Raw genomic sequence first — 11,186 nt, forward strand, 5'->3', positions numbered from 1 at the left:
TGAAAATAACATGGTTTTGCTTTGTAGGAGACACAGTAGTACACATTATCATAGTAATGTGAATTACTTTATCAATCCCTGTGGGGAAATGAAGTAGCTTGTTAAATGATCACACTCTAAAAGTACAGGTATCTTTCAGCTGTAATTGTGTTTTCATTTCAGAAAATGTATGCTTATCCGGTTTTTAAGCGGCAGTCGGCTACATCACAGCGTCTCCTCATGGCGCCATCAGAGGAGGCGATGCGAATGCAAAATGTGGAATCTGGAAGGGCCAAACCTGAAGAGGAAGTGGTGGCGGAGGCCAGAACTTTTGTGAGTGTAAACGGTGGAGACCCCAGTGACCAGTTTTTGGTGCTTGCTCACTGCAAGCTCCAGTTTGGGAAGTACCAGGGCCAGAGATTTAGATGGCTCCTGGAAAACTCTCTGGGGTATGCATTGTATTTGATGGACAGCATATCTAAAGAGACGGTGCAGGCAAACCCCCTGTCACAAAATAAGCAGCTGTTCATTCAGTACACATCTCTTATTAGAGAGATGGCAGAGGAACTGGAGAAGTTTAAAAGAAAGCAGCAATTGCAAGCAGAAGCCCGGGAAACTGGAGACCAGGGATGTTTGATGGTAGAGTTTGGAGACTTCAAGGGCCGGTCCATGAAGGACGTCTATGAAGACCAGAGCAAGGAGGCCCAGGCTCTCATCAAGTACCTGATCAAGGCAGATGCCAGGCCCAAAACCAACATGGCTATTTTCAAGACATACGTCTTGAAAAGAAGGGCTTCTGCTGGAGCATGTCAGCCTGCACCTACACCTGCAGCCTCCAGTGCCTCTGCACCTACCCCTGCAGCCTCCAGTGCCTCTGCACCTACCCCTGCAGCCTCCCACATGTCTGCTCCTTCACCTGCTGCCATCCAAACTGGTGTGTGGAAGACTGGCACTGTGAAAGCACTGTTGGCGCGTGGCAAACATTTGTCTCCTTCACAGCTGGCTAAAAAACTGATGTCACCAGTTAAACCCTGTGAGTGTAACTGTGCAACATGTACTGTATATGTATTCAGTTATCATTATGACAGACTACACAGACTTATCCACTTGCTGTTTCCAGCCCCAGTACCGCAGTGCACTCTGCCAACAGAACCCCAGCCAAACATTTGGCACAAAGGCAGCTCTTCCCTACTGGTAAGTAACATCGTACATTGTTTGTCCTTGTGTCTTGTCAACAGTAATAATTTTATTAACCTATTAATAAATGCTAATAACATTTTTTATTTGTGCTGCAGGCACTTCTGTTGCCCCTTCTGGAGCGGGTGACTTTGCTGAAGACGATGATGAGGAGCTGGTATCTGCAGTGTCACAATATGAAGCACAGCAGAATACAGGTGTGGCATACGACACAAATGCAAATATTATGAAAATGTTTAGTGAAAACACACTGTGAAGTATTATTTTTGAGGAATAAAAAATCACTGTTTTTTCAAATATTTTTGTTTACAGTACAGGATTATGTCGCATCAAGCTTCAAGCGGGATGCATTCTTTGAGTGCACCTCTTCAAAACCTTAAGGGTATCCAAAGGTGTTGGTGTTTTCATTTGTGTTTCCCGTTGAGAAACAATCATTGGATAACATTTTCACTAACATCACTTGCTTTTCTCACTCACTATCTGTCTAATCCCCTGAACAGGACGGAGGAGATTCATTGTTTTAATGATCACAGTAACTGTTTTTCATCACTGCAACTGTGTGCACGCTTCATGTCTGTGGGCATCACTACTTTATACTAAATTCATCACAACTTATTTTCTTTGCTCTATTCCATCTAATCCTTTTCAAATACAGCTCTGGAAAAAATAAGAAACCACAGTGGTCTCTTATTTTGTTATGTCTAACTATTAATTATAATCATAATCTATTAATGCTTGTCCAAATGTATGCTGTGCAGGCAGATTGTGGACTGCGATCAAATGCAACAGTCATCCTTATATTATTTTTTTCTGCATTTCTCCTTCAAAAGCTCCAGCCATTGCTCATTCAGAGGCCTGTGCTGGTCCGCCTCTAGTGGTAAAAATACCAGACCCTCCACATCATCAGCCACCTACTGAGCTCCCTCGTCACTGGAAGGATCAGCTTCCACCTTTCCAGCAGGAGTGGATCCGTAAGACCCTCTTCAAGGCCAACCTACACACTGGCAAGCCAGAGCTAGTGCCCCAGCTGAAGCTTTGGTGGCATCCTCCTCAGCCCCCTCTCATTCACAGTCAGCTGCCCGCCTCACCTGACCTCTTCTTCTGTCGGCCCCTTTTTTATGGATGCCGCTGAAGATGTGGCAGTTCCCTCTTGTCTGTGTTCGCCCAGACTGTGGTAAACACAGACTAACAGCGGCAGGACTGTGTCGTACTGTGCGCAAGGTCTTAGACATCGACGGGTGGTATGACCTTGCAACAGAGTACTTGGAGTGCAAACGCTGCACAAAAAAGTATCCAGCCTGGTCCGAAGACATCTTAGGACAACTGGATATGGGCCACCGCAGTCAGTTTCCTGCTTTATTGACATACAGGTAAGTCATAATTAAGATCAAACATTATTAGGTGCTTTGATTTGTGTTATTGTTTAACCAAAAACTGCATTTGTGTTATTACACTGGTCTTTCATTAGATACTCATGTGACAACCGGGTGGTGAGGATGATGAGGGAGAGGACATTGGGCAACAGTGTGACTCAGCTTCACAAGAAGTTGATGGAGCAACATGGTGAGGCATGGACGCAGCGTGTACTGCAGTACCTCACTGCCTGTGAGCCATTTGCAAAGTCCTCCCTTGTGCAGCCTCCTGTGTTCCTTGAGCCTCCTCCCTTACCTGCCATACCTAAACCTAAGTGGCTGTTAGCTGTATACGCCAGGGATGTTCTGGGGCGACTGCATGAGGGCAAGGCCAAAATTACATCTGTCTTTGGGTCTGTGCTCAAGATTGACTCCACTAAAAAGGTATCACAGCATTTTACCTATACAGAATGTTGGCCAGATATAAATATGTTTGCGTGCATAATGAACACTCTGTTTGACCTTTTCCAAATAGGTCACAAAGAAACTTGCTGGGGCTGCTTCAGGGACAGCTGCTTGGTGCACAAATGTGGGAAATGAACACGGCCAAGTCCTTGTCTCTGTGCTCACAGCTGCCGAGGGACATGGATTGGATGCCATGGCAGCTGGCCTGATGAAGCGCTATCGGGAGGCAGGACAGATGCCCCCAAAAGTGATGTATGTGGACAGAGACTGCTGCAGTCAGCATGGCCAGTCTCGTGTTAAGGCCATGTTTTCAGAGTGGGATGACCTCGAAGTGCGCCTTGACATCTGGCATGTTATGCGGCGATTTGCTGCAGGTGTCACAACAGAGGCTCATCCACTCTATGGAGTCTTCATGGCACGTCTGTCCACGTGCATCTTTGAATGGGATCCAGAGGATGTCGCTGCTCTTCGCCGTGCAAAGGAGGGGGAGCTAGCAGCAAAGAAGACCGGCCACCTCTCAGAAAAGGCACTCAGTGCTCGCATTACCCGGAGGGAGTTGGCACTGCACTGCCGCAGGAGGACCAGAGGGATGGAGGAGACCACCAGCCTGATTGGATCACTGATTGATCACTTTGACAGTGTGGATGGGAAGGACACTCTGGGAGTTCCTCTACTGGACCATGATCGGATCCAGCAAATATGGAAAGAACAGCAGAAACATGTACTGTGTATCCAAGACCCAGAGAACTTCCCACTCTACATTAAGAAGGGGACACTGAAGAAAGGTGGTGTGGAGCTGTGCTGCTACAGGTGTGCCCGTGGCTCTACCTCCCTGGAGTCTTTCCACCTCCACTTGAACCGCTTCATCCCAGGTATCCCATATGGATTACAGTGTCTCTTTAAGTATTATAAGCACTGTAACTGTTTCCATTACTTTAAAGTAATGTCACATTCTACAGTAATATTACAGTCCTTTTCTGATGTCAGAACAGATCTTATCTCGCAAGAAACTAATTTAATTACTTTTCCTCATCAATTCGGGTTATAATGATGATTTTTCATGTATTTACATAACTCTATTGCATGTAACCTCATAGTACCTCAAATGTAGCACATATCTTGCGTGTGTGTGACCCTTTTTTTCTATTTTATTTAACCTTTAGGAACCAGTGCCAGTGATGCACATTTTCAGGCCTATCTCCTTGAAGGCTTGATGCGATGGAATGAAGATCGGATGGAAGAGGCTGTAAAAGGAGCCTCTCCCATCCGATCATATGGCAGTGCCCTGCGAGAGGCTGTGGACCAGCTCAGCCGAGTTGTGTTTGGGAAGCCCTGGGATGAGCGCTACCGCCCTCCTGGAGTATACACAGGCAAGAAATACTCATTTAACACCAATATAAATCATTTATTCATCAATCCACATTTTTGTATTTTGAAACATTATCTGTATAACCTTTTATGTTCTGGACAAAATATTAAGAACACTTTCTTTTTTGTTTTTTTCTTGTAGGTGAATTGCTGGGGGTGGAGTATCTGTACAGCCAGACAGGCAAAACATTGACTCCAGTGCTCCAGAACCCTGAAGAGGAGGACAGGTTGGTGGAGCAAATAAATGACGAGGACCTGCAAGATGAGGGATTTCAGGAGGAGATCATGGAGGACATCACAGTATCAGTGCTCTGTGAGGATGACCCCTGCCATGATCTTCAAAAGAGCCCCCCATCTTTGACAACCAGTCCTCAGGCCTCTGCTCCACCCCACCCATCCACGTCCAGTAATGGAGAAGGACAGCATCCTGCAAATGATGTATTTTCAGGTTTCAACGGCGGCAGAAGAGTCAGGAATTGAGTGTCCTTAATCAGGGACCGGCTCCATCTGCCTCAATTCCTGTGGCTCAAACCCGGCTTACTGCTCCGAGGGAACCACTGGATGAAGCACCAGTCACGTCAGGCCCAAGACACACATTGGTACTTCCACCAAATCAGGAAGGACAGGCTCCTCCTCTGCGGCCTGGTCGCCGGCGCATCAGGGAGCGCCCCATCACACCTGCGCCCACAGTACCTGGTCCCACAGCATCAGAAACTGCACAGCCTGTTTCAGCAGCTGGGTTAGGCATGTTAGTTCTGAACCCAAACATGACTGTGCCAGTGGTGATGGCAGCTTCTGGTACTGCAGCATCCGGTGCAGGCGCAGCTCCACTTCTTCCTGCGTCTGCTGCTCCTCTTCCTACTGTGTCCCGTTTCACTCAGAGGAACAGGCGGCGGCGGGCTCTGGAGGAGAGTGGAGTCCAAAAAAGGAAGTATGTGAGAAGGGTTACCTTCAACACATGCAGCAAATGTGGGCATCCTAAAACAGCAGAGTTTGGCCACAGTAGATATGGTAATGCCACATTTTGCTCGCGTTCATCCAGTGGAATGTCTCTGGATGAGTGGCTGCGCCAGCAAAAACATCCACAGTAAACACTGTATGTTTGGCCTGTATATATTGTATATAAGCAATTTTCTTATGTTTAAATCAACAAGCCTGTCTGTCTTTATGCAGTGCTGTTGAATGTTATTGTATAATTGTACATTGTGTAATATTTGACCTAATATTTGACCTGTATATGTTGTATATATTTTCACATGGGTGAATGGGCTGAATAGTATTTTATAGTCCTGTATGCAGTGTGTGTGTGTGTGTGTATTCACTTGTATTTGTTTTATATTTGTTCTGATAAATCATATAAACATTTAAGATTCACTCTGATCTTCATCAAAGAAGCTCCCACACAAAAACACGTTGACTGCTCATTGTTCATATTATTAAACCATAAACAGGTAAACATCACAAGTCATTGGACGGGGCATATAAACTAAAAAACATCTGTTGATATTGTAATATATTTAAACATATCTAAACTAAGCTAAATCAATCATTAATTATTTTACGCACGTTGTGGGATTTAAACACTCCAACAACTCTATACATTGTCGCACAGCTGACGGCACAGACTACGGGTTCGAGTCCAGCCCATAGCAGATGATTTGTTTCATATTTCACTTAAACTCCTTTATAATGAACAGGAATATTGCCTCAATAACGCTACACGAGACGTTTGTCCGCGCACAGCGGGGCTCCACATTTTTCTCAACTTTTTCCCTTGCGTGCGACAGCGAGAAAATCGGACCCCTTCTTTTGCGCAGCGAGCGCTCTACCATTTGAGCTAATCCCCCTTGTATAAAGGGTCAATTGCAAGTCAATCAGGACTCACTGCACTACATGACGTGTACTAGTGAAGTATTGGAAGCATCAGACTTTTAATCTGAGGGTCCAGGGTTCAAGTCCCTGTTTGGGCAGAACACTTTGTACTCCCTCTTGCTTGTACTCCCCTTCCCTCTCTGTTAATGTGCTTGGACAGAGCTCTGTGAACAGCCAGCCTCTTTGTGTCTTGCCCTCCTTGTGCAAGGTGTCAATGGTCGTCCTTTGGGCAACTGTCAAGTCAGCAGTCTTCCTGTGGTTGTGCAGCCTACAGAACTAGACTGAGACCATTTAAAGGCCTTTGCAGGTGTTTTGAGTTCATTATCTGGTTAGAGTGGATCCAGGTGTCTTCAATATTGAACCTTTTCACATATTCTCATTTCCTGACCTACTGAATGTGGGTTTTCATTGGTTGTCAGTTATAACCATCAAAACTAAAAGAAATAAACACTTGAAAGTAGAATATCATCAAAAGGTTGATTTATTTCAGTAATTAATGACTACAGCTGGACCAATGCACAGACTGTGGACTTCTCCATAGACTGATCTGTGTAGATAGGACACCAGGATTACTGTCCAAACAAAAGGTTCCACTGAGATTTGAACTCAGATCGCTGGAGTCAGAGTCCAGAGTGCTAACCATTACACCATGGAACCTCCACTATGTGTAAACCTGCCTGGAAGAGAACCAGAGACATGTCTTGTCCACTGAGTTTTTATGGCCTTAACCACTAGTCTTAAATTGGAATGTTTATGACACTATCAAGTGATGATCCTGTGTCAGGATGTTGAACAAGGTCACAGCTTTTGCCTTAAACATAAGCATCTTGTTTGAAGACAAACTTTGACAAACATTGAAGGCCAGTGTTTGGAGTAGTTGTTTGGTTTCTCCATTGTACAGATCAGAGCATGCCTCACTGCACTGGACTGCATATATCCAGGGGTGGACTGCATGTGTCCAGGGGTGGACTGCATGTGTCCAGGGGTGGACTGCACATATCCAGGGGAAGCACTGCATATATCCAAGGGTGGCAGTAACAGTATTACAAATACTCAAGTTACTGTAATTAAGTAGTTTTTCTGGGTACTTGTACTTTATTTTTAAGCCAGTACTTTTACTTGTACTTAAGTACAAATGTAACAAAATAATGTACTTCGCTATTTTTAACATCACAATTTGTTACTGAGTACACTTATTATTTTGACTAATGACCGGCCTTTTCTTAACCAATAAAGATACCAGTTACAAACTGACCAACATGGCCGACATTTGACTGACTGACAGACAGTCCGTCCTATGACAGCCAGGTGCATGGTCACTGAAGGGGACATCTGATTGGACCCTTGGACCTGATATAAAAACCGCGTGGCGCGAACGACGGTCAGACCCTCCTTCATCAGCTTATGAGGTAAGACGTGGTTTGCTCCTCCTGCTTGTTGTTAGCTTACTAGCTTAACATGTTCATGCTGATAATGTTGCTACATGTTTAAACCTCTAACCCGGGGGTGATGGTGGGGGGGGGTGTTCTGGAGCCTATCCCAGCTAACTTCGGGTGAGAGGCGGGGTACACCCTGCACAGGTCACCAGTCCATCGCAGGGCAACACAGACAAACAACCATTCACACTCACACTCACACCTACAGGCAGTTTAGAGTGACCAATTAACCTAACTTGTCTTTAGAATGTGGAGGAAGCCTGAGTACCCGGAGAGAACCCACGCAGGCACAGGGAGAACATGCAAATTCCACACAAAATCGCCACCCCAGTCAGAATGGAACCAGGAACCTTCTTGCTGTCCTCTTGCAGTCCTCTGCGGCAGCACGGTGGTGCATCATGATGCATTTTGCAGACATGGGCCCCACATTTGGCACAGTAGCTCCACACTGGAATGCATGTCCTCAGGAAAACAAAAAGTTAAAGGTGCTTGTTGGAAGAATTCTACCTTAATTTGCTTTTTACTATTAATTAATTATAGTGTATGGTGATTAATCATTACTATCATAGTCCTGTGATCCTGTTTTATGATTGTGCTTGTGCCTATTCTAAGATGTGTGTATTCTGAGAAGTCGTGTCTGTCAGATAACAGAGGGTATAAGAAGGGAGCTGCTCTGAAAAGACCTTGAGCACTCCTACAGAGGCTGCTGTCTGTGTGTGTGACTGCTCCTTCCTGCAGGAATAAAAGCACTTGAGTGATGAACAGCTGATATTTCCTATCTGTTTTATTCCTAACATAAATTGGTCCTTCGAGCCGGATCCCAATACGCACTTCTCTGGCGGCTGCTTGATAGTGCACACTGACGAGGGTTTGCCTCCGCTAGAAGCAGGGAGCCGCTGGAGGAGGGAGAGCTGACGGGATCCTCATTTGAGGCTGCTCACTAGAGGCTGCTGATCATCCTGATCTCAGAGCAAAATGTGACAAATAGACACCTTTGTTCATTAGTGGGAGCATCACTTTGCAAGGGTGTAGTAGCATGGACGGAGGGGGCATGTCCCCACCAATAATTTGATCACCTCCTGAACAATAACAGATTCTCATTGGGTGCAGGAGGGGTTAAATTTCATTGGAATCTTAGGCCCCCACCAATGTCAAACGCAAATCTACACCCTTGTCACTTTACCATTTTTGGAACTCCAGTGAAATCTCCAGTTGCTGTCATCCATTTCCTCTGCTTGTTCTTCTTCCTCTTCCTCTTCCTCCTCTTGCTCTTCTTCTCCCTCTTCCTCCCCAGTGGTGCTGCCAAGGTCCTCCTCTGGACAATGGAAAATTCCTATGCGGATACTTCCTGGCTGTCAGAGGATGATGTGTTTTCATCAGTGGCCTTGGGGGACCTCAAAATGGCAGCAAGTGCCTCTCCAAAATGTAATCTCCTCTTCATGGTTGCGCGTGGTGGCATGACTGGCCAGATAAAACTGTACCATGTTCTTCTAGACTTCAAAAATGCACCTACATAAACATGGTGCACACATCCAATAGGAGAACGGACCCTCTGTATGATCTATCTTTTCATCATTTGAATTTACGTGCACGCACACACACACACAATATATTCTCAGCAACACTAACACCACTTGTTTATCAACAAACTTGATTGTTTTAGACTTTGATTTAACACACACACTCACACACACACTCACATGCACAATATGATTCTCTATTGTCTCTTTTATATCAAGCTGAACACACCAAAGCCATAAAACTGTGAGGGAGCTGTGCCCCCCCCCCCCCCCCCCCCCCCCCCCATTGTGTGTCATAACACCTAAAATGTGTTTTGTTTTTGTTTTTTAAAGGAAAACGTTCAAAACTATAAGGGATATGTTGGGAAAACATAATAATATGTCAGGATTAGAGTATATCAAAGATTTGCTGATATAATGGGAGTCAATTGGCCAAACGTGTACCTAAGGGTGCTGAACGTAACAAAAGTTTTTATCTCCCATTTTGTACAACTTGCGAAAATGGGGACAATTGATTTTTGTAAATAATCATAAAAAAATATCCCTGGCCAAGTTTTGTACATTTAGCCTTTAAACTGACAGAGATATTGAGAACCAAAATACAAAAAAAAGCAAAATGTACACGTTTGGGCCCTAGGATGCCCAGAGGGTTAAACCCTTCTGGAAATGGCAAAAGCATTTTTGTAACTTCTATACAGATCCACAGTTTACTAAACATCGCAGATTGACACTAAGAGGCAAGAGATGGTGTAAACTAGCACACAGAAAGATGTTTTATATAGGCTACTATGAATGAGCTGAGACACTCCATAAATCATGTGTACAGGTGTACCTGAAGGGGCAGATGGAAGCTACAGACAGCAGGTCATCAGCTCTAACAGAAGAGACGACTCAACAAAAAGGCACGAGACGTCGTACAATATGTGGTCTTAATAATACAGTTACATTGTTCTAAGTGTTTTGTTGTTGGATTTCAGTTACCACCCCCATGTACGTTGGTATCAGACGGTCAACTGTGCAGTTGCAAGAGTGATGTTGGTGAACCCAGAAAGTCAGCGCTGTGATTTCTTCTCTGACAGAGTCATCTACAGGTCTGTCAGGACCAGACCACCAGTGTTTGCTCACTCACTTTCATCACATCCAACATTCAGTGGAACTTTCTGTCCAGAGCATTTTACACTGGTGGTAGTGGGTACATGTTCGGCATGCCAGTCTGTAAATTAGACAAACAAACGGTGTCACACAGTTCCGGGTTACAGTTTAATGTAAAGGGCATCTCATTCAGTCACTTTCCTTTAGTGCTACTGTGATTGTTCTGTATTCTGTTGTTTCTGAATAATACAGCTGTCTCATAATTGGATTTAAAGGAAATCGACATTTAATTTGTGATTACATTATCATGAAATTTGATTGGCCTAACATTATACTAATTTAGCAAAGATATCTTTACTCTGCTGCAGTTACATTCATTCATGTCAGGGAACAAACTTTGTTTGCACAGACTCAATATACCCGCCCTCATTTGTGCCAGATTTTCATTGTATACATTACATAACAGTAGAATAAAGCTTGCCCATCTGATTCCTAAGACCTTCTATCAGCAGCAAATATGTAACTTGGTTGTTGGTGCATTTCTTGACTGTCAGTATACATGATTCCTTGTGGTTGCTCACCTGTGGGAAGCTTCCAAGGAATTATAGTGGTTTATTGGTTCACCCTGACAAAGAATGAGGAGGGATATAGGGGGAGATTATAGAGTTTGAGAGATGATCATGAAACAATGTAGAATATTAATGTTCCCTTTTGTGTTTTTGCAAATTGAAATCGTAAATTGCCTTAAATGCTTCAGAATTGCAAACAAGTGACCTGGTATGGAGGAAACTTGGAGTGTGTTGATGCCCTCTTTTTGTTCTGCAGTGGCAGAGTGAATGGTCGTCAGTACAGAGCCGACCTGGAGCTTTACCAGAATATTGTTGCTGAACAGTGCTGCTGGGAAA

At 44.5% G+C, this 11,186-nt stretch overlaps 1 non-coding gene across 1 annotated transcript; it reads right to left on the reverse strand.

Moving 5' to 3' along the window:
* Positions 1-6,818: 6,818 nt before the first annotated feature.
* Positions 6,819-6,890, reverse strand: trnaq-cug (transfer RNA glutamine (anticodon CUG)). Its single transcript has one exon. It is a non-coding gene; the product is annotated as a tRNA-Gln (tRNA).
* Positions 6,891-11,186: the final 4,296 nt, after the last annotated feature.

Source organism: Parambassis ranga, unplaced genomic scaffold, assembly GCF_900634625.1.
Source record: "Parambassis ranga unplaced genomic scaffold, fParRan2.1 scaffold_21_arrow_ctg1, whole genome shotgun sequence".
In the NCBI taxonomy this organism is placed as follows: Eukaryota; Metazoa; Chordata; class Actinopteri; family Ambassidae; genus Parambassis; species Parambassis ranga.